We start from the raw sequence: 24,485 nt of genomic DNA, 5'->3' as shown, positions 1-24,485 counted from the left end.
CTGTATTTTAAAACCCTCCCATGCAACTATTTTCAACTTTTCACGTTTTTGTAAAAAATAATTAGAAACATTCTTACATCAACTTTCTTGTGCACTTGTTCAAGCTATTTCCTTAAGTTTTAGAAGAAAAATTTCTGGATGAAGGGGAACTTCATACGTACAATATACATCTTATCTGGTGAAATGTTTTAAATATTTCCCACTCTCTGAAAATAAAGTCTGGACCCAATGGTCTGGCATATTCCAGCAGTGCTGTTCTTCACTATGCTCTCACTGACCTTTCTAACCTTACTTTCCACTCTCTAGAGCACTCTGTATTTGAGCCATATTGATTATAGATTTTTGTTGAAGATATCCAATTATTTCAGAAGTTTGCTCTACTCATGTTACTCCTTCTGTATTTAGTTATTTTACATTTGTCTGTTCCATATGAGAAACACACACATGCACACACTCACACACACCTACTTTATATGTTGATCTAACTTCTTTCTATTCTTAAAAACAGAGCCCAATATTACCTATTCTAGGAAACCTTTCATTATGGTTATTGTTAGCCTATCACATCTCCCTCCTCTTTGCTTCTATAGTAATTTTACCTACTTTTATCATAGCACTTATCACATCCTGCTTTGCTATTTATTGTGTTTGTTTATTTGCCGGTCTAGACAATGTCATCCTGAGAGAAGAATGTGCTTGTCTTTGAATTCTCCTTCTCGGAATGGTAGCTGGCACCTAGCGGTCATTCATGGGAATGCACATACACTTTGCTTTTCCCCAGGCATTCTGGGTCATGTTGTCATCAGGATCTATTCTAGGTTTCTCTAAATAATATTTCATATTTTGGAGTCTCATTGGTTCTATTCCTATCACCCTAAACTACTTTCTTGGGGTAGACAGACTGAGGTGGTCCCATGCTCCCCTCTTCTAGATATTCAGGTCTTTGTATGATCCTCTCCCCTTGAGTGAACAGAATCTGTGAATTGCTCCTAACCAATAGAACATAAAAAATATTATGAAATATTGCTCCCTTGACTAAGTTATATCATGTAAAACTCTCTCATGACAGACTCACTTGCAATTCTGCTAACAACCTGAGTAGGCTTGAAGCAGATTCTTCACTATTCAAGTCTGTGAATAACAATGAAGCCTGGCTAACAGTTTGACTTTAGTCTTGTAGGTCCCTGAGCAGAGGTCACAGTTAAGCTGTTCCTGTAGTCCTGATCCATAACTATGAGATAATAAATGTATAATGTTTTAAGCTGCTCATTTCATAGCAAACTGTTGCATGGTATAGAAAATACTGGGCTTCCAATAGATATATCTGAGATTTAAATAAACCCAGACATCAAAACTATAATCCTTCCCAGTAAGTGACATGATTGGAGTCATAGATTAAAAGCAGAAAATATAAAATTAGGTGGCATTGATATACTGAGAACTTCAAGGAAAAGTAAAAACCTGTCAACACACAACAGTCTAGAATGTATGTGCTTTCCAATGTCTGTCTGCTGGTCTACAATCCTAATGATAATGGGCACTTTCTTCCACATGCATTGGTAACTGAAGCTCGACTCCTACTTGCATATGTGGGAAGCATTTGCATGTAAAGGAAAAAGGTCCAGTGTTAGAACATTCAGCCTGTAGTGAGGCATAGGCATGAAGATAGGAGTGAAGAAGGCTAGTAAGAATTGGATCTCAATAATTTAACAGAATTAAGGAATCATTACTAACGTACCATAAAGTTATAAAAGGACCATAAGGATATATAGTTTCTTCCTGAATTAGGCTGTTATATTAATAATAAAATCCATACTTCATTGGTGTTAGCCAAAATGTTGTCAAAGATTGAATGCTTATGCCATGGTCATGGCAAGGCTGCCAATTAGGTTTCATCATGTATGCCAATGATAATTGATTAATATTGACAGCTTGTATTGAATTAGGCTTCACAAGCAAGTATGTTGTAGCTAACCAGCAACGTCTACCATTAGCAAGGGAGAGTGGTAGGGAGGTATGCATCCCCTCCCCTAGGCAGCTGATGAAATTGTGGACTTTGTATTAAAATACATGGAATTTGAGTCCTGACAATTATATTCACCAACTTGGTGATTTGGGTCATGTCACTTAACTTCTCTGAGCCTTACTTCTCCAAATAGTTAACCATCTTGAGGAGTCAGAGAATCATTAAGAGAGTCTATGGAACAGTATCCAGCAGAGTGTCAGGCCCCTATTTGATGTTTTTAAAAAAAATTTTACTCATAATTGCCAAACTTGGAAGCAACCAAGATGTCCTTCAGTAGGTGAATGGATACATAGACTGTGGTAGATACAGAAAACGGAATTCATTCACAATTCACTAATAAAAATGAGCTATTAAGTCATGAAAAGACATAAAGGAACCTTAAATGCCTATTATTAAGTGGAAAGAGCCAATCTGAAAAGGTTACATACTGTTTATTTCACCGGTATGACACTCGGGAAGAAGCAAATCTCTGGAGACAGTACAAAGATCAGTGGCTGGCAGGGATTAAGGGGAGGGAGGGATGAATAGGCAGGGCACAGAGGATTTTTAGGGCAATGAAACTATTCTGTACAATATTACCATGGCACCATGGCACACACATGCCATCATATATTTGTCAAAACCCATAGAATGTACAAGACCAGGAGTGAACCCTAGTAAACTATGGACCTCAGGGGGTAACAATGTCTCAATGTAGGTCCATTGACTGTAAAAAATGTATTTCTGTGGTGCAGGGCATCAATAGAGGAAGAGGCTATGTACAACTGTTGTTAGGTGATATATGGGAAATCACTGTACCTTCTGCTCAGTTTTGCTGTGAACCTAAAAATTCTCTAAAAGTAAAGTTTACTAATTTTTAGAAAGTCAAATCATTTTGAACCTTTGAATATTTGTTAAGCAAGTGGATGAAGAAATCAGCAGAGTTAAGGGATGAAAAGTAAACGTAAATTGCAGTAGAGATAAGTTATAGGTATCAATGGACTGTGAGAAAGTAAATTTAGTGACTAGAGACATTAGATCAGAAGGAAAAGGGTATCAAATGAAAAATACGGAGACGAATGAATTAGGAAGAAACAGCCCAAGTGCCCAATATCAGCAATGGGCGGCAGTTTGAATGATTAAAGCACACAGTGGAAGGCGCCGCCTCTATTTATCTCTTTGTGTAACAGCCATGAGATTCACATTACCTAGAACATTACCTAGTGTGGAAACGTGCCTGTTTTCAGAACGCTTCCACCACAGCGCCACCAGCAGGATAATCAACTTGTATAATTCCAAAGGCAACATGAATAATGGTAAGATGTTCATTCTTGAAGTGATTAACAGGTGCAGACTGCTATGGAGAAGAGTCAATAAGGAGGCAGAGAGAAGTTCCCTTGTGATATGGTTTGGCTGGGTGCCCACCAAAATCTCACCTTGAATTTTAATAATCTTCACGTGTCAAAGATGGGGTCAGGTAGAGATAACTGAATCACTGGAGCACTTTCCCCCATACTGTTCTTGTGGTAGTGAATAAATCTCACGAGATCTGATGATTTTATAAATGGGAGTTCCCCTGCACAAGCTCTCTTGCCTGCCACCATGTAAGATGTGACTTTGCTCCTCATTTGCCTTCCACCTGATTGTGAGGCCTCCCCAGTCATGTGGAACTGTGAATCCATTAAACCTCTTTCCCTTATAAATGATCCAGTCTCAGGTATGTCTTTATTAGCAGCGTGAGAATAGACTAATACACCTTGCTCCTGCTGAAAGGTAGGAAAACTCAGGAAGAGGAGTCCTCAGCTTTAAAAATAGGCATCAAACTCAGAATTCTGAGTGTGAGCTGACTCTCAAGTCAGAGTAAGGACTAATGCTTGGAGGGGTTCAGGTTGTAAACTGTCTACTGAAGGTAGAGGAACATTCAGCTTCTGGCTGGATGCCATCTTAAGGCTGGAAAGAGAATCAGAAATTACTCTATTAAATCTTGTAATGGGAACACATGATAAACTGTTAGGCCCTTGCCCTGAATTGTGTGTGTAACTCAAGTTTCAAGAGAGAGATGGATAGTTAACCAAATGTACTGTATGCTATTCTATACTGGGTGCTATGTGGTAAAGAAATGAACAATAAGCAATAGTAACATAGAAAAGCATTTAATTTGAAAAGTGTCAAAATCTGGGTATGCCATTTTGACTCACAAGAGAAATGACTTTTGCTGACTTCTAGGCTTTCCATGCCAACGAGTGCAGTGGGGTTTAACAATCTCACTGTCCAATGGAGCCAATACCATACTCTGATTCAAGTTGAATGGATTCACGTTTAAGCTGGACCACTTATTAGCATAACTTTGGGCACATCATCTGACCTCTCAGAAACTCATTTTAAAAAATGTTATTTGTAAAATAGAACTAGTAATAGTTTCTACTTCATTAGTCATATCTTAGCAGAGTAGTGTTGACTTAAATCCCGCTTAACAGTGTTGGTGTGAGGATCACTTGAAATGGTGGCTATAAATACACTTTGAAAACGGTAAAGCATGATACAAATATAAATCATTGATGCTATTATTTTTATTTATTTTTTAATTTTCAACATAACTGATTAGAATTTCTGATCTTTAAAAGGAAGAAGAGCAAAGTTTTATTTCTGCCATTTCTCTCTCTTTTAAAAATAAAATTATGATATATACTACCATGCTCTGGATGTGGAGTCTTTTTAGTAAAAGTCTTAGAATGAGGGATGACTTCTCTTTTCTCCATCACCTCTCTGAGATCAACAGGGCTTAACAGACTGAGGATGGTTTTCGGACAGGAGCTACTTCCATGTCACACTTTAATATACAGATGCATCTAATGTTCCTGGTCAAGAGGGTAAACATTGCTGCAATATATATATATAGCTTCTCTTCAAATATATATGTGTGTGTATATATATATATCTGTATATACACAATGTGTGTATATATGTGTATATAAAATCCTGATGTCTTCTCTACAGTGCTAGCTAGTTGCTAAAACTGATCCAAGTTACATTAAACTAGATGTAGTCTCAAACAGAGCCAAGTTGTATAGCTCTGCAACTAGATCTAGCTGTACATTTTTGGTATAAACCTCTTTTTATAATATTTATTTTTGTGAACATATTTCTCCATATTATATGCAGGAAATGTATTTCTTAATTTCCCAGTCAATTAAAATGTGCTTTGATAAAGAGTAAAAAAGACTGAACATTATCTCTGAGGACAAATGTGCATTCCTTAATGTAACAGTATATTTAAAATGTGGTTTGATTAATGCCAAATCCTCAGAAGGTACATTTAAGGGAAAAACAGCCAGGGTTCTCAAACTGAAATTCTTGTCAAAAAAGATCAGTTCCCATTTCATTTCAACCATTTATCTTTGTAGTTGGTAATGTTTTCATACCTTTACAAGATTTTATAAATGAAGTTCTTTTGATATCCTTTCAAAAGATGCTTAATAAAGTAATGGAGCCAATTTTTTTTTTCACTGACTGTTCATGGTAACTGGGAATAGTTTGCAGAGAATAGGAAAATTTCTTTTCTTCAAACTTGCTCAGTAGGGATGAACAGTTAAATTCATTTTTTTTCATACCTGCATTTCATTTAAACACAAATCTCTCCTTTCCCTCACACTTGCCTTTCACAAACTTAAGCCGAGTCTACAAAGAGCAGTAAACCAAAGAAAGAACAATGAGACATTATTTTAGGTTGTAGGGAATCTATTACAGTGGGAAAATGCTGAATTCTGAATCTGAAAACCTGGGATAAAATTTCTACCTTCAAGTTGTAATTGGGTCTTTGGGAAAGTTACTTAAGCACTAGAAGTTTAATGGTAACAGTCTCAATTTCTCTATCCACTAAGTGGAGGATAATAAAATCTCCTCTTATTTCACAGACTTGTATGTGAAATTCAAAAAAGGTGATTATCCACATTATCATTAACATTTTTAATTGCTTCCTGTGCTTCCTGTGAATCAAAAATAAATGCAACATATGTAGTGTGTATTAGAGATCTACTCATAAACACAACTTCCTGTTGCTTCCTGTGAATCAAAAATAAATGCAACATATGTAGTGTGTATTAGAGATCTACTCATAAACACAACAGCCCCATAAGAAATGTTCTATCTCTATTTTGTGGTCAAGGAAACAGAGTTTCCGGGAAGTTAATAGACTTACCCAAGGTTAAAAGTCAATAAATGATACAGCCAGGATTAGAATTCAAGGAAAGTTGAACTCTGTGCAGTTAACCATTATACAATACTAATTTCAATGATCACAGAATATACATGCACTTAGGAAACCATAAAACACTAGGCAAATTCACACGAATTACTATTTACAATTTAAGTAGTGGCTTAGAATGAGATAAACTAACTGGCAATGTGACTGCTATTTCATAAGAGGTTGATAGATGATATTTAGGACAATGTCAGTGTTGATCTTGATTTTTATCATATGTTAAAACTTCAGGGCTAGGCATGGTGACTCACACCTGTATCCCTTTGGGAGGCTGAGGCAGTTGGATCACCTTAGGTCAGGAATTCAAGACCAGCCTCATCAACATGGTAAAACCCCGCCTCTACTGAAAATACAAAAATTAGCCAGGCATGGTGGCGGGCACCTGTAATCCCAAATACTCGAGAGGCTGAGGCAGCATTGCTTGAACCTGGGAGGCAGAGGTTGCAGTGAGCTGAGATCACGCCACTGACTCTAGCCTGGGCAACAGAGCAAGACTCCGTCTTAAATAAAACTTCAAAGAAGAAAGTCTCCACCCCATGAAGTTAGAGAGAGGTATGTAGTCAATCTTCTTACCTCAGCCATATCTTTACTATCCTTTCCCCATCCCAGTACCCACAAATTACGCTAATTCATGCCCCGGATTGGTATATAACTTTAAAAAAAAAAAACTGTCTTAATGTATTTTACAAATATTTGTTTGATATCTATTATGTTGAATAATATTTGTCCAATATCTATTTGTTGAATATTTATTGATATCTATTTGTTATATTTGTTGAATATCTATTATGATTCATTTCCTTAACCACTGTGTACATTCAGCCATGTAAAAACTCTACATAGGAAGACATAACAAGCAAAATCTATTATAAAGCTATAAACTGAGTGTCTTATGGGAGGTCAGAGGAAGAACCAAGAGTCTCAAAGGAAGTGAGAGATATCCCTAGGAAAAAAAGATGGTGAGAATATTCTAAATTATAAACTAGTACATGTAAAGGTAGGAAGACCAAAGAAAAAGGGTGTATATGAGATGAGGGTATATGTATTAGATGGGCTTGGGTTTTAGGATATTAGGTGTGCACCTGCGTAACTGGGAAGTGGGCTACATGGAAGGATGTGATAGAAGAGGTAAGTACCTTCACTAAAGATGCTGGTCTAAAAGAAATCAGTAAGACCAGGCCATGCAGCTCAAAATGCTAGTGCCCTCATCTATGTACTTAAAGTGTCCTATCAAGTACCATCAGGAGACTACCTGATATGACCCTGAAATAAGTCTAATCATAAAAGGACAATAGAATCCACTAGTGTTCTGAAATTGCAGTACTCTCTTTAACCTGTACTCTTCTACTCTCCACTCAGGATCACAGTCAAAAGATATTCCCGGTGCATCCGGAATCCACAGAGCCAGTAGGACCATAGCCACTTCCTCAGTGTCTAAGGGCTGCTTTGTGTTTAAGCCAAACTCCAAAAAGAGAAAGATCTCTGTGCCAATGGAGGACTATTTTAACAAAGGGAAAAATGAGTCTAAGGACAGTAAGCTTCAATTTGGAACTTAGTTGATATGGCAGCAAATGAAATCTGAAAATGAGCCACTACAAGAAGAATTAAATAAAAACTTGTTTGACAATCTAATTGAATTTCTGCAAAAATCTCATTCTGGATTCCAGAAGAATTCAAGAGACTTGGGCTGTCAAATAAAACTCAGAGAAATTCCAACTGCTGCTCTTGTTCTTGGTGTGAATGTCACAGATCATGATTTAACATTCAGAAGTCTAACAGAGGCCCTTCAGAATCAAGTCGCACCATATGTAGTCTCATTGCAAACTAAAGACTGTCCAGATATGAAACATTTTCTTTTGCAAAAGTTGATCTCACAATTGTTGAACTGCTGTGTAGATATAAAATCCAAAGAGGGGGAAAGTGTTCAGCTCACCCAGAGAAAGATACATTATTCAATGGACTCACTTTCCAGTTGGTATATGACTGTCACACAGAAGACAGACCCAAAAATGCCAAGCAAAAAGAGGACTACTTCTAGCCAATGGCAGTGTCCTCCTGTTGTGGTTATCTTAAAGGATATGGAAAGCTTTGCCACAAAAGTACTGCAAGACTTCATAATTATCAACAGTCAACATCTGCATGAATTTTCACTAATATTCATTTTTTGAATTGCCATATCTATTATCATCCGCCGATTGTTTCCTCATGCAGTATCATCTCTATTGTGCATAGAACTGTTCCAAGTTTTGTCTTGCAAGGAGCACCTGACTATGGTACTCAATAAGCTACTTCTTACAACTCAGTTTCCCTTTAAAATAAATGAAAAAGCATTGCAGGTTCTGACTAACATCTTTTTGTATCATGATTTTTAAATTCAAAACTTTATAAAAGGACCAGCTTTCTCTATTAGAGCATTTCTATTCCCAGCCCTTAGGTGTCTTGTGCTGTAATCTTCCAGAAGCCAAAAGAAGAATAAATTTTTTATCAAACAATCAATGGGAAAACATGAGACATCTTCCATCTTTTAGGAGGTACATAGAAAAGCAAGTTGCGCTCTTGACCAATGAGAGATGTTTGAAGGAGGAAACACAATTATTACTAGAAAACCTTCAAGTGTATCATAGGAATTACTTTCCGGTTTTGAGATGTCTTCATAAGTTCACCTCTTCTCTTCCCAAGTATCCACAAGGTTGACAGATCAGAGAGTTGTACCGCACATGTTTAGAAAAGAACATACGGAATTCAGAGGAGTATGCATCAGTCTTGTAGCTGCTGAAGATGTTGGCAAACGATGAACTGATGACCATACTTGAGGAATGTTTCAAGGTTTTTAAATCTTCTTGTGAAAATCACCTTGGCAGCACAGCTAAGAGAATAGAGAAGTTCCTGGCCCAGTTTCAGAGCTTCGATGAAACCAAAGAGGAAGAAGATGCTTCTGGGTCAGTCAAAGGGGCTTCAGAAGACAGACCTCTATCATCTTCAGAAGTCTTTACTGGAAATGAAGGAGTCAAGCAGAAGTAAGAAGCAAACCAAATTTGAAGTACTCAGAGAAAATATTGTGAACTTCATGACTGTCTAGTGAGAGAACAGCTTCTGCCTCCTGAGACACAGCCTCTCCATGAGATGGTCCGCTTCAGTGCTGCCCATGCCCTTCGTGAGCATTTAGATGCTGCTCCATGAATTGCCCTCCATACTGCACTCAACAATCCTTACTATTATCTAAAGAATGAAGCACTGAAAAGCAAAGAAGGGTGCATTCCAAATATCGCCCCAGACATCTGCATAGCATATAAATTGCACCTAGAGTGTTGCAGGCTAATCAACCTTGTGGACTGTTCATAGGCTTTTGCAACAGTTTTGACAGCTGCTGAAAAAATGGATGCAAATTCTGCAACCTCAGAAGAAATGAATGAAATTATCCATGCTTGGTTTATTAGAACTTTTTTTGAACTAGAACTTTTAGGATTTATAAAACCTACCAAATAGAAGACTGACCTTGTGGCAAGGCTAACACGGGGAGGCTGCTAGAAAGTGAAAGCAAATGAGTGAAGTCAGAACTATCACATTTAGCTTAAGCGAAAAAGGTGACCAGTGATATTTACATACACTAGAGGACTAGAGGAGCCTGTTTTGGTGAGAAGATAAATGTGTAATCCTTATGTGATGTTTATCCAGAAAAGTACATTGCTAACCCCAAACAGGCATATATCAAAACACCTGTAGAATACTTTAGAGTCCAACAAATAATATATATAACTAAAACTGCTCACACATTTTACTGTACTTTTCACAAAGTTATTACTAAATTGTGAGTAAATCATTCTTGAACTTATAGTATAAAAGTATAATAAATTCCTTTATCCAGGAGTATAAATTTTTAAAAAATGTATTCCCTTTGACTTATCAGTACCTGAAGAATATTTTCAGAATGAACTTGGTTAAGGTTCCTTTGCTGATTATAAAATAGCCAGTTCTTTATCAGAGATGGATTCGTCTCTTAGTCAGTGGCTTAGGTTGGATAACTGCATATAATTTTAACTTAATCTTTTATTTCAGTGATGGTCCTGCCAAATCTCATATTGGCATGACCAAAGCTTCAGGCTAGGGCTTGAGATTAATGCTGTGCTTGTGAGCTCCCATAGTCAGAAACTCTATAGTTTGTGAAGGAAACCCAGGATGCACTCAGCTGGCAGAGCTTTTAACAACACTCAGAGTGAGTCCAGCTTGCTCTAGCATGGTGGCAACAGCCCAGCAGTGCTAATAGGAGTAATAACTCACATTTGTCTGTAAGGAAATAGAACTAGAAGTCACAGACAGAAAATAAATAAAGGTGGAAGGCGCTAACTTCAGCCTCACTCTTTTTTTCATAATCTCATGAGTATTCCACATTTTAAGGAAAGCTACTCCTTCAGATAAAGGGAAGAAGAGAGTGTCCAATCCCTCTGTGCCAAGCATTGTGCAGAAACTTTCCCATGAAAGTTCCTATTTAATCTTCATATCTCGGTGAGTTATTTTAATCCCATTTCACAGATTTACATTATATGAGGCTAAAAGACTTGCCCCCGGTCACGTGGTTAGTAGGTGACAGAGTAAGCTTCCAAGTCCAACATATGTCATAGTACATACTGACTGTGTTCACTGACCTGCAAAGTACCAAGTCACTGCCTTGAACATAATGATTTCAAAACATCTTTCTGAGATGTGGCTTCAGATGCATTTACCATGCCTTCTCAGCCCCTTACCATTTAAGTGTGGATAATTCTATTCAATAAGATATTGAGTAGCTTTTATGTGGCAGGCATGCTGGATAACAGAGGTATAATGTTGTATGATGTTATGGACTGATGTTATATGCCCCCAAAATTCACATGTTAAAATCCTAACCCCCAATGTGACAGTATAGGAAGCTGAGACCTCTGGGTGGTGATTAGGTCATGAGAGTGGAGACTATATAAATGGGATTGGTGCCCTTATAAAGGAGACCCCAAAGAGTTTCCTTATTTCTTCTGACACATGAGGACACAGAGAAAAGATTGCCATCAATGAACCGGGAAGTTGGTCCTCGCCAGAAGCTGAATCTCTAGTGCCTTGATCTTAGACCTCTCAGCCTCTAGAACTGTGATAAATAAATGTTTGCTACATGCTTGTTGTTTAAGCTACCCAGTCTATGGTATTTTTGTTATAGCAACTTGAATGGACTAAGGACAGATGAGGACCAGTTTTTGTCCCCACTTATTTTGTTATTTCTTCAACATATATTGAGTGCTTGTATGTGCCAAGCACTGAACTAGGTTCTCAGAGCACAACAGTGAGTGAAACAGCTATAATTGCTGAAATGGCTTATAGTTCACTGAGGCTCATTGTCTTTGGAGGTGGTGATCACAGCCTCTGGCTGGTGATACATACTCTTCACTTCTAGCTGAGGTGATGGATTTTTACTTACTGACATACTTTTTCATTTTTTTAATCACACATTTATAAGACATCTGTAATGAAATTAAAGATAAAGAAATAAAATGAAATTGAATATTTCAGAATTTGGTTGATCCTCTGATCAAATATCTTTCAAAATCTGTTTTCATTTGAACTAATGCTCAAGAGTCATGCTTAAGAAACAATTTAATAATTTTCAGTAAGAATGCATTCACTGATTCTATTTCTTAAGGAGATTTTCCTATGAAGAAAACCTATCTCAAAGTGGTAGTCATTTATTGACCAAAGAATACATTTATCCACCCTTTCTGCTAGAAGTTTTCTAAAAACATCATTGAGAAAGTAGGATCTGAGCAATAAAGAGTTAACCCCAAATCAAATTAATAATAATTTTTAGAAATTTAACAAAGCCATCAGTGGCAGACAAATACAACATATAATTCACTATATATTTACAAAGTAAGAGTCAGTGTTAAGGGTGGATAAGATAGTTAAATAGCACGTTTATTTAATAAGCATGTACAATGAGTGTCTGTCCTATGAAACCATACTACATATTTTCAATTAAGGCATTATACTTAGCAGAGTAGGAAAATGATTATGGGAAGGAGTACTATTTTAAAAATAAATAGATTCTGGTAACTTACCTAAGAGAAAAATATTTGGGTGTGGTTTACAGATTACTTTTAGAAACTGATGATGAATTTCCTGGAGTTGTCTACCTGCTATGAACAATAATAAAAAAATGTTATCTTGGCTGTTTAGAAGTACCCAGTCATTAAAAGGAAAGCCATTGGAGGTGGCAGTGTTGACTGTGAAGGGCCACAAGGAGACTTTCTGACTTGATAGAAATGTCCTGTGTCTTGATAGGGCTGGAGGTTATGCGTATAAATTGATTTGTCAAAAATGATGGGACTATGTTTTTAAGTTCTGTGCCTTTCACTCTAGGCAAATTATAACTCAATAAAAGTACAAGTAAAATTTTAAAAATGTAAACTGTGGTAAAGGAAAAGACTTCTTGCTTATTTCTCAAAATCCTGGCTTGTGCCTTGTTTAAACCCTCCATTTCACATTATGCAAAGGCATCTCAGGAAACTGAACACCAGCCTGTGGCTTGCTCTGGACAGTGGCCCGTGTCTTATGCCACGGCCATATTTGCTGTTGAGATGGCAGAATAATGGACTTACTGTGTGCAAGTGTACTCATATGCACACACGTATGTGTGTTCACATTGTGTATATGCACCTGAATATGTTCCAATCCTTTTTTGAGCTCCATTTTCTCCTTCTACCTAAAGGGAATTGTACTACTGGCTCTGTCTTACTAAGAAAACCTGTGATTTGGTTCATTGAGATCACAGATTTGAAACAGCTTCTAAAATTCTTAACATTGATGATCATGTTCAAATTATTTTTTTCTGATTCAAAAACGGATGTGTTGTGGGGAGGGTGTAAATAAGTAGTTACATGTACCTAAATTACCTGTTAACTTTCTTCCCCTCAAAATTCCCAGGATTTATCTTTCTCAGCAAATGCTTCAGCACATAACACCATTTATGACTGCTGCTTTTTTCTTCATAGTCAAAAAAGGTGTCCTGGAGTTCAAGACCAGCATGATCAATGTGGTGAAACCCTGTTTCTACCAAAAATACAAATATTAGCTGGGCATGGTGGTGGGCCCCTGTAATCCCAGCTACTTGGGAGGCTGAGGCAGAGGAATTGCTTGAATCCGGGAGGTGGAAGTTGCAGTGAGCTGAGATGGCGCCACTGCACTCCAGCCTGGGTGACAAGAGCGAAAACTCCATCTCAAAATAATAAAAAAAAAAAGATGTCCTATTATCTCCTGAGCAGCACATAGTAACTGACTGCTTACAATGTGCTATTTTTACAGAGACTCTAGAGACATGTTTTTTGTTTGTTTATGTTTGTTTGTTTGTTTTTCTGGGTCAGTGGTACAGTTTAGTTCCTAAACAAACTAGGCTAAAGATCAACCCTACTGAGGTTAGTTGTGTGGACCCTTTCCCCTGACCCCAAGTGTCTTTTTTGTACCAAGTATGTGTCTTCAAACTGGACAAGTTCCTCACCTATGGAAATTGAAATAATTTCCAAGACTTTTGTCTTCTAAGCTTGATCTCAGTCTGCGGAAAGAATGGAGTGGATGCTTTTCAAGCAAATCATGCATTGGGGCTCTTATTCCAGTGCCTCAGTAATATTTGAGTTGCTGGGATATGGGGAGTTATGACTGGAATATCTGTTCCAGTGACAACTTTCCTTCCATGAAAATTTTCTGTAAAGAATTTGCTTTTGTATACCTTTACAACAACTATAAAAGTTTGAGTTGAGTACTTGGAAATTTAGTGAATCTACTCTCAAGGGTAATTAGAGGAGAATAAAATAAGGATCGGGAATATCAAGAGTCAACACACAGGTGGAACTGAAGTGTTTTTGTTTGTTTGTTTTTTGTAATAAAGCCTGGGGCAAGATTAAAAAAAAAAAAAAAAAAAGGGTAGAGACCTCTGTGTGCTGGGAGAGAGAGCCCTAAGGCTAAGTATGAAAACTTTGACCTGAACTTCTCAGTAGCCAAGCTCAGAATACAACCTTGGTGTCTGAAGTATGCCCAGCTGCTTACTAGTAACCCAGAACTTTTTCCATCTCAAATAGTCATAGTTCCTATGTGTTTTTGAAATTTTGAAATACTGTAATCATAAAAACAGAAAGATATTACCATTCATGTGAAGGAAAGACACAAAACCAAAAGCCTCTTGCCCTTCATCATGCCCATGAAACAAATGTACAAGACTATCCTAGAGGCTGCAAGGGAGCTGAAACCCTGAAACTTCCAAAAGGTAGTAAATAAAAATTAATGGCACAGAGGCCAATCTAATTTAGCATGCATAAAATATCATTAGTGCTATCTATATTGAGTGTTCTGTTTTTACTGTTATATGTTAGTAAACATAAAAATTAAACCTTTCCTAGGTTTTACCCCTGATCTCCTTGCTACTAAGTCTTTATTTTCCATAATGTCTTAATTCTGGAAATACAAACCATTCTTCCATGACGTTTTTCAGAAACTAATCCTAATCGTTAGAAAGTAAAGACTATAATGTATTATAAAATAGGTCATTATTGCTGTTATGTGGGCAGAAATGAGAATTACATATTGTGATAAATATGAAAGCAACTATAGCTTATACACTTCCTGAGCCTCAGTTTCCTTATCAGTGAAATCTGTGCATGTGAGCGAAGGTGATGGACTTAGTAGTAGTTAGAGCCTCTTCCACCCCTAACGTCTCAGTCTATTCACATTTCTCACAACTCTAAGTGCAAGAAACCAGCTTCAGAGACAAGACTGCTAGTTCTTTCTCATTAAAATCGAATTTGCATTTAGAAAGTGTGAAATTTAGGAAAAAATAATTGCTAGAAAAACAGAAAAAGCAATGATATTTTTATGTCACTCCATTTACTTCCTTTTTATGAAATCAAATAGTTCTAAATTCGTTAGCAAGACATCCACGATTTCCATGATATTCTTTAAATTCCCTTTCTAATCCCATTTGTCCACTCATCCTGCAACAGGCAACCAGCTCACTAGTTCAGGTAATATGCTGGGGATTGCCCCAACCAGTTACTTGTATATTTTCTCCTCCCATTCTGGAAAGCCCTTTCTTCTATCTACTTACCAAAATTGTACCCATTCTTTATGGTCAAAGCTCAAACACTCACTTTTTTAAATTGGATCTTTCTAATTAGACCAATCTTCCTTCTGTTTCAATCTCTAAGCATCTTGGAGGCACAGCCTATTAATGTTGAAGGGTTTATTTTATTATTTTTATATTAAAGTTAAAATATCATATATAGTAGTCCCTGCTTATTCCCCCAGGGGATATGTTCTAAGAACCCCAGGAAATGCATGAAACCATCAATAGTACTAAATCCTATTTATACATTTTCCCCATATATACACACCTATGATAAAGTTTAATTTATAAATTAGGAACAGTAAGAAATTAACAAAAATAGCTAACAATAAGGTAGAACAAATACAACAATATACTGTAATAAAAGTTATGTGAATGTGGTCTCTCACACTCTGTCTATCAAAGTATCTTACTGTACTGTACTCAGCTATTTTTGGACCATGGCTGACCATGGGTAACTGAAACCACTGTAAGTGAAATTGTAGATAAGATAAGGGGGATACTACACTTTTCTTCTTACATTAAGAGCTTTTTGAGGGCAAAATTTTGGTCTTCGTGTTTGTACGTTTTTATGTTTACATTTCATGCAAGTATTTATCAAAATGCTTTTATAATGTCTTAAAAATAGTACCAGAGTAAGATCAGGAATTTTGAGTTCCAGTTTTACGCCCTTTATCAACTAATTATGCAGCCATACACATATTATTTAAACTCTATTAACCTCAATTATCTCATGTAATATAAGGATAAAAACATCCACTCCACATGGAGGATTAAATGCCAAAGAGCTTTTAAAATTCTAAAACACTGTATTACTTTAAGAACGAAAGTTATTAATGTTGTTCTTATAATTTTATTATGGTAGTCACTCAATGACTACTAAATGTGTCTTTAAAAATGAAAAAGCAAAAATAAGTAGATAATAAATGTCATATTTGAATTTGGTTATAACAGAATGGGAATGACTATACTCATTTATTTTTTCTCTCTCCCCAAACTCTATTAAAATAAAATTAAAGGAAATTTTTAGTAGCTAAAAAAGCAACATTACAAAGAGAAAAATGAGGAGACAAGAGCAGACAAGGGATTTCTATGAACTTTTACAAATTTGAAAGTGGATGAAGGAGTAATAACTGGCATAGCAGAGCAGGGGTCATTATACCCTCTAAACCTGGAGAAGGATATTTCAAGGATAAACCAGAGGATCCTCCCTAGGAGCCCAGGAAAGACTTGCAGCTTACAGCACGTGGGAAGGTGTCAATGAAGGAGGGATGGAAATGAAACTACTGTGTGTAGAGTAGTTTTTCTTCATATCCCCTCTCTCTTCTGTATTCCTGTGGTCAGACATTATTTCATTCCTATTCTCTTCTCCCTCCGTTCCTCCAATCCCAGGAGAACAGAGGTTTATATGCTAAGGAACTGAACCTTACAGGTTCTGGACTTGAGTGCACCAGGCACAGGGGAGGATGGAGGTCAGATGTGGGACCAAAAATACAGGGAGATGAAGTGAATGTCTGCATTTTGAATGGTAATGATAGCGCTCCCAGCTTCCTTTCTCTCCCTGCTCCTAAATGCAAGGAATAAGAGTTATCGTCAAAGCTAGAGACTGGAAGATTCCTCTCTGGATAGAGAGTTCGGGGATATGACACACAGATAATGACATATGGAGGTTTTCCAATTGAATTGGGGGCAGATAATCGGTAAAAAACAGGCAAAAAGCAAAACAAAACACAAAAAACTGTTTGTCATCTCATTTCTCTAAAGTGAAGCAGAGAAGTTAAGGCCAACTCTTCCCCACTTGCCATCCTCCCACACAGGGAATCTCTAATTTGCTTTTTACTGACTCGTATTTAAATATGAAGTAGCATTTAATGAAGGAATATCTTTAATTTGAGGAGTAAGGTGAGGAGGGAGAGACAGCAGGAGACAGAGAGAGAGAGGAAAGGGAAAGGAAATCTAAAAAAATAGAATTGAAAATTTCAAATAAAACTATAATATATTTAGAGAGAGAAAAGATAAGGCTGAATTCTTGAAATAAGTACACGATATGATTTAAAAAAGGTGTAACTGGAGAAATTTTTAAAAATCAGTAAATTAAAATTATAATTGCTTATATGAAAAAATATTTTAAAATAAGATTCCAATTGTTTTTTTCCAAAGTTTGAACTAAAAAGCAAATGTGGAAAGACAGCATAGGAAACAAGAAAGTGAGATAATCTGAGGAGCTCTAACATCCAATAAATATACATGTAACAGAGAGAAGTTTGTTTTTTTGCAACTAACTAGACACAGAGATAAATATTTCTAGTTTGACTGACTGACTGAGTCTTCTGCTGATTGCAAAAACAACACCAGCTATAAATCATCTCATCTATAGCCTGTCTATTCCTCACTATATAAGTAGAAGGCAAGAACACCCTGCCAAGACTCTCTGATCTTGGGATCTAGGGTACTGTTCCTATTGCCGTAATGTGAATACAATAAATGTCCTTACTTCTTTATTTTTCTCTCTGTCAATGGAGACAAATACATTAGAAAAGAAGTAATAGAATACATTGTCAAAAAAGTAAAACATCGAAGTCTCCAGACTGTGGACCCAGAGGGCCCATCTCAATAGGTGGAGAAATATTCATGTGAAGGTCATTGGGAATAAAAAGAAGAGCCTTAAAGGCTTCCATCTACTGTCTTCTTTCATTTTGTGCTGCTGTAACAAAACACTCAAAACTGGGTAATTTATGAAGCACAGACATTTATTTCTCACAGTTCTTGAGGCTGGGAAGTTCAAGACCAAGACACCAGCAGATTCCTCATCCGGTGAGGGCCTAGTCTCTGCTTCAAAATGGTGCCTTGAACACTGCATCTTCAGGCAGAGAGGGACATTGTGTCTTCACGTGGCAGGAGGCAGAAGGACAAAACTGGCTGAACTATCTCCATCAGACTCTTTTATTAAAGCATCTGATCTCTTTCATGAAAGAGGAGCTCTGGTGGCCTAATTATTTCTTATAGGCCCCAATTCTTAATACTATCACATTTTCAATACCTGAATTTTGAAGGTGATATATTCAAACCATAGCACCTACTGAGGACCAGGAATGAGAATGGAATTGGATTTTCAACAGCAATAATAAACTCTAAAAATTAATAGAGAAATATTTTCAAACTTCTGAAGAAACATTATTTTTAACCTGGATATCTAGTATCGGAAAAACTTTCAGTCAGACGTAAGAATAGAATTAAAATAAATCAAGCTATTTAATAACTACAAGCATCCTCTAGTAATTAGAGGATGTACTTCAGAAAAATACAGAACTAAACAAAGAAGCATGTGTATGATTCAGGAAATAAGGTATCTCCCCCAGAAGTGGGGTAATAAGAAGATTTAAGATGATGGGAATATGATCAGTTATACTGAATCAGGAAAACAGAGAACTCTAAAGAAGGGCAACCATATAGGAAAAGAAAAATCATAGGTTATTTATATTTAAAAAAACATGGTAATGTAAAAAAATCGTTGAAGTACTTCTGAAGAATTGGTGATAAATGTATAGAAAACCCATAAATAAAAATAATTTATACTCAAAGGATTATAAATTATTCTACTATAAAGACACATGCACATGTATGTTTATTACGGCACTATTTATGATAGTAAAGACTTGGAACCAACCCAAATGGCCATCAGTGATAGACTGGATAAAGAAAATGTGGCACAAATACACCATGGAATACTATACAGCCATAAAAAAGAATGAGTTCTGTAATCCCAGCATTTTGGGAGGCCAAGGTGGGTAGATCACCTGAAGTCAGGAGTTCAAGACCAGCCTGGCCAACATGGTGAAACCTTGTCTCTACTAAAAACACAAAAATTAGCCAGGCTTGGTGTTTGGTGCCTGTAATCCCAGCTACTCGGGAGGCTGAGGCAGGAGAATCACTTGAATCCCGGTGGCGTTTGCAGTGAGCTGAGATCGTGCCACTGCACTCCAGCCTGGGTGAAAGAGTGAGACTCCGTCTCAAAAAAACAAACAAACAAAAAAATGAGTTCTTATCCTTTGCAGGGACATGGATGAAGCTGGAAAGCATCATCCTCAGCAAACTGACACAGGAACAGAAAACCAAACACTGCACGTTCTCATTCATAAGTGGGAGATGAACAATGAGAACACATGCACACAGGGATGGGAACATCACACACCGGGGCCTGTCCAGGGGTTGGGGGAAAGGGTGGGGGAGGGCATTAGGACAAACCTAGCTTAAAACCTAGATGACGGGTTGATAGGGTCAGCAAACCACCATGGGACATGTATACCTCTGTAACAAACCTGCACATTCAGCACATGTACTCCAGAACTTAAAGTAACATAAAAATAAAAAATATATAATATATAATTTGAAATAGAAGTGAACAACATCTATTTTTCTACTCATTGTATTTTTATCAAATCTTTGACTTGATTTAACCCAAAACTGTGACAATTTGGAAGATGGAAAAGGAAAAATGTATATGGATGAGGGTCAAAACCTCATCTACCAAAAGAGAAGTAAAAAGGTGTCTAAAATGGAAAAAAAAAATCAAGAAATGGTAGTATTAGTAATTTGCTTATATACTGGTCATTACCAGTGGAAACACACAAACAGGTGCATAGTTCAAATATATGCAAGTCTAAAAGTTGGGGGAGAGGTGAAGCAAGGTATAATTTTTCCCCCCACCTTTCATCCTCCCAGTAGTATTTAACTTCTTAAATCATGTTCATGTAGCAATTTTATAATAATAAAAGTGAATTCAGAAAAATTAAAGTAAAAATGTTCCATATTCGAGAAGCAAAAAATATATCATCATAAAACTTGGCCATTAAACTAGAGTCTCCTTCAGCCTGTTCACATTACACGAGCCGTGGATTATGTGCACAGAAACAATGATAGCATAGGTCATTGAACATTTTTGAGTTTAAATAAATCTTCCACAATTGGAAGCTCTGTGCAACGGGAAGTAAGTTGGTAAGGTTATTGAATTGAAAAACCTGAAATTTCTAATTGTTACAGCTCATCCTGGGTATGTGCCAGAATAGTTTCTCCTTTTTGGATGATTTAATTTTTAGAATATCAGAAGACAATTGAATGCTCAAAAATAATAATACTGCTATAATTCAAAATAAAGTGAGAGCTTGAAAGTGGTCCAAGAAAATATCTGGCCATGTTTATATCTGGGAGAGAAGAACGGTGAAGAAAACTGCCATTTACTGAGCACTTACTATGCACCAGCTTTAATCACCTCAACTCATTCTCTTCTTAAAACAGCTTTGTGAGACAAATTACCACTTTCTTTTTGGAGATGAAGAAACGGAGCACCAGAGAGGTTAATAACCTGTTTCAGTTCACACAACAGTAAGAGGTAGAGCTGATACTGTTTTCCAGACTTGAAACTGCTCTCAACCACCTGGTTATGCCATCCCTTAGGACTGTGTTTCTTCCTCCTATCATCCTTAAACCCAATATTCTCCAACTGGGGTCCAGCAGCCACGAGGCTATGGCCCAAATGAGCAACTGATGTGCCAAGATACTGATCTCCTGAGTCCTTTAAGTATGCCAGGGAGGTAAGGCCTGGCCCCTTACTCAAGTGTCCCAAGCTGGTATCATCATCTATGCATCATGATATGAATGAGGTTGGAAACTTTACTTTAGGCACCAATAAATCAGCCCCCTATACTTTTTTTTTTTTTTTTTTTTTTTGAGACAGGGTCTCGTTCTGTTGCCCAGGCTGGAGTGCAGTGGTTCGATCTTGGCTCACTGCAACCTTCACCTCCTGTGCTCAAGCAGTCTTCCCACTTTAGCCTCCCCAGTGGCTGGGACTACAGGCTGCCAGCTGCAGCTCTGACCAGATAGCACTGCAGCAGCTGGTTGCTGGCCCATCTTTTCTTTTAGAGAGGGAACTCCACAGGAAGAAGCACCAAGTCCTACATATCTGTATGCGTCCAGCACTAGAACAGTGGCTGGCACATAGCAAGCACTCAATATTGGGTAAATAAAGGGATGACTAAATAAATATGCTCATGGGATCGAAACTCAAGCTTTATTTCCCCAACTTGCTAGCTGTCACATCTCAGACAAGTCATTTATATTGGCAAACGGGGATAAAGGAACTATGTCTTAGGTACTCACTAATTATATGAAATCATGATGATGATAAAATAACAGCAATTAATATTTTGTGTGCATTTACTATGTGACAGGGAAAGTTACAGTGTTTTGTAAATATTAATTCATTTAATTTTAAGTGTATGTACATGAATACATTCATATAAATAGTCTACGTATGAGACTGGTTAGAACTCCCTATCTAATATATTTCTCACTGCATTCAAACTCAGTTTGGGGCGTATTTGATTTCAATTTCTGGTACTCCCTTGAGAACAGATAGAACGGTGCAGATGACTTAGACTGAGACTAAGTGTTAGAATGCTTATCCTGCTGTTCTGTGAAAATGGCACTGGGGGATACAGAAAGTGATGCAGGATCACATTTCTTATAATGGGTGGCTCTATCTGTCTTAAGAAAGAGAGAAAATTAGTATTCTCTAATAGACAGAATGTCACAGAAAAGTTCAACCTTCTTCATAATACTGTAATTAGTATTTCATATACTATAATTTTACTCTTGATGAGATAAGCACTTTCTGAAGAAATTTCAATATCTATATTGCTAGTGCTAGCAAAAAAAGCAATTTAAAATGACACATTTTAATACATAATAGCTGCCCCAACCTTTTGATGTAGCAGCATGAATATCAAATTCTCTGGGAGAGAATGAGGTTTGAGGTGCCTTCAAGGGGTTGGTGCCTTTATAAAGAACGCAACACATATCTGCTGAATGGAGCCAACCTCAGCCCCCTGGGTCTTTTAGTGATCAGACTGGTGAGAAAATTCCCTTCAGCTAATCTTGTCATAATTCAAGCAGACTTACCCACAGGACATGCTAAGAACCTAGTGGCATTGCTTGTAGATAAGCAGGAAGAAGGGTTATAATAATTTTGAGTCACCTACTATGTACTAGGCATCATGCTTTATAAACAGTATGTCATTAATCCTCATAGTATAGATGAGAAAAATCAATGCTCAAAAGAGTGAACTTACTACCGAACATGTAAGACCAATAAGTATTAACCCACATCTACCAAATTAGAAAATCCATTCTCTGAACACTGCAATAGGCTGCCCCTGAAACAGGTTATTTACAACAGAATTGCCTCATGAGTGAATCTGATCCCTTAGCTACATTCACCGAGGATAAGTCACTGAAAAGAAAAATCATGGACACCAAAAATTTCCAATGTATTTAAATAGCACTGATAGGGATACATAGGCTCTGAAAATATCCTAGCTGATAAGACAGCCAGGGGTTGGAATAAAGAAATGTTATCTGTGGCTCGTTGTATTTTCTATGGCTTTCAAGTTAAGACTGCCTGCAGTGACCACAACAGAAATGGCTGGTGATTACATGTGCTCATAAACATCCTCAACACATACATTTTTCTGAAAAGAAGCATAATAATATTGCTTTGGCATTGTACTGTCTTCCTGTGAGTTGTTATTTCAACAGATAACTTTGATCATTTTCCAAAGCAGCTATCAGAAATGTACAGATTGAGGCAGCTACTGGGCACTGCAGGTTGGAGGTAATTAAACCAGGTTTCCTCCACTTGGATGGTCCTCCTGACCAGTGCTAATGATTACCATCACTGCAGGGACAGCATAAATACTAGTGCTATTATCGCTGATAGTGTGAGGAGTAAGAAGAGGAATGAAATGAGAAAGGAGAGCTGGAAAAATGACAAGGAAGGAAGTGGAGATTATTTATATGTTATTTACTATGTCTTTTTCATTTATGTGCTCAGCATGTAGCACGTTTGCTGGTAAATAATTGATTTCAATTAAGAATTATCGAAGGCATGGAAGTGTTTAAAAATGGATGAATGGCTAAACATTAAGAACTACCCTCGTGTTTTACTTTGTTGGGGTTGCCACAACAAAATACCAGTTACTAGGTATCTTAAACCAAAGAAATTAATTTTCTCGGTTCTGGAGGCTACAAGCCCAAGATCATGGCACCAACCTGGCTGGTTTCTTCTGAGGCCAGTCTCTCGACTTGTATACACCTGCCTTCTCACTGTGTACTCAAATGAACTTTTTCTCCATATGCAACATGTCCCTGGTATCTCTTCCTCTGTTTTTTAAGGACATCAATCCTACTGAATTAGAGCCCCACCCTTATGATCTCATTTAACCTTATTTGCCTACTTAAAGTCACTATATTCAAGTCCAATCACATTGGGGGTTAAGAATTCAATTTATTAATTTTGGAGACACTATTTAGTCCATAACACCACAAAATTCAATTGTAACTTGAATGTTATCTTTATCATGAATTACTTCCTGATTCTTTCAGTTAGGATTACTATCTATACCTTTTCTATGCTAGAACTTTATCAGTTTGCCTTTTGTTTGAATATAGCAGAAACCTCCTAGATAGCCTCTAAAGACAGAAAATTAGTATTCTCTAATAGACAGAATGTCACAGAAAAGTTCAACCTTCTTCATAATACTGTAATTAGTATTTCATATACTATAATTTTACTCTTGATGAGATAAGCACTTTCTGAAGAAATTTCAATATCTATATTGCTAGTGCTAGCAAAAAAAGCAATTTAAAATGACACATTTTAATACATAATAGCTGCCCCAACCTTTTGATGTAGCAGCATGAATATCAAATTCTCTGGGAGAGAATGAGGTTTGAGGTGCCTTCAAGGGGTTGGTGCCTTTATAAAGAACGCAACACATATCTGCTGAATGGAGCCAACCTCAGCCCCCTGGGTCTTTTAGTGATCAGACTGGTGAGAAAATTCCCTTCAGCTAATCTTGTCATAATTCAAGCAGACTTACCCACAGGACATGCTAAGAACCTAGTGGCATTGCTTGTAGATAAGCAGGAAGAAGGGTTATAATAATTTTGAGTCACCTACTATGTACTAGGCATCATGCTTTATAAACAGTATGTCATTAATCCTCATAGTATAGATGAGAAAAATCAAT

The 24,485-nt window shown here is 37.0% G+C and overlaps 1 pseudogene across 1 annotated transcript; it reads left to right on the top strand.

Annotated features, from left to right (window-relative positions):
- Nucleotides 1-7,629: 7,629 nt before the first annotated feature.
- Nucleotides 7,630-9,675, top strand: LOC105546493 (annotated as a pseudogene). Its single transcript, XR_001007103.1, has 2 exons — nt 7,630-9,442; nt 9,648-9,675. The product of XR_001007103.1 is annotated as an origin recognition complex subunit 3-like (transcript).
- Nucleotides 9,676-24,485: the final 14,810 nt, after the last annotated feature.

This window comes from Mandrillus leucophaeus, unplaced genomic scaffold (genome assembly GCF_000951045.1).
Source record: "Mandrillus leucophaeus isolate KB7577 unplaced genomic scaffold, Mleu.le_1.0 Scaffold360, whole genome shotgun sequence".
NCBI lineage: Eukaryota > Metazoa > Chordata > Mammalia > Primates > Cercopithecidae > Mandrillus > Mandrillus leucophaeus.
Note: the sequence above shows the minus strand (reverse complement) of the source record. Positions and strands in the feature narration are given on the sequence as shown.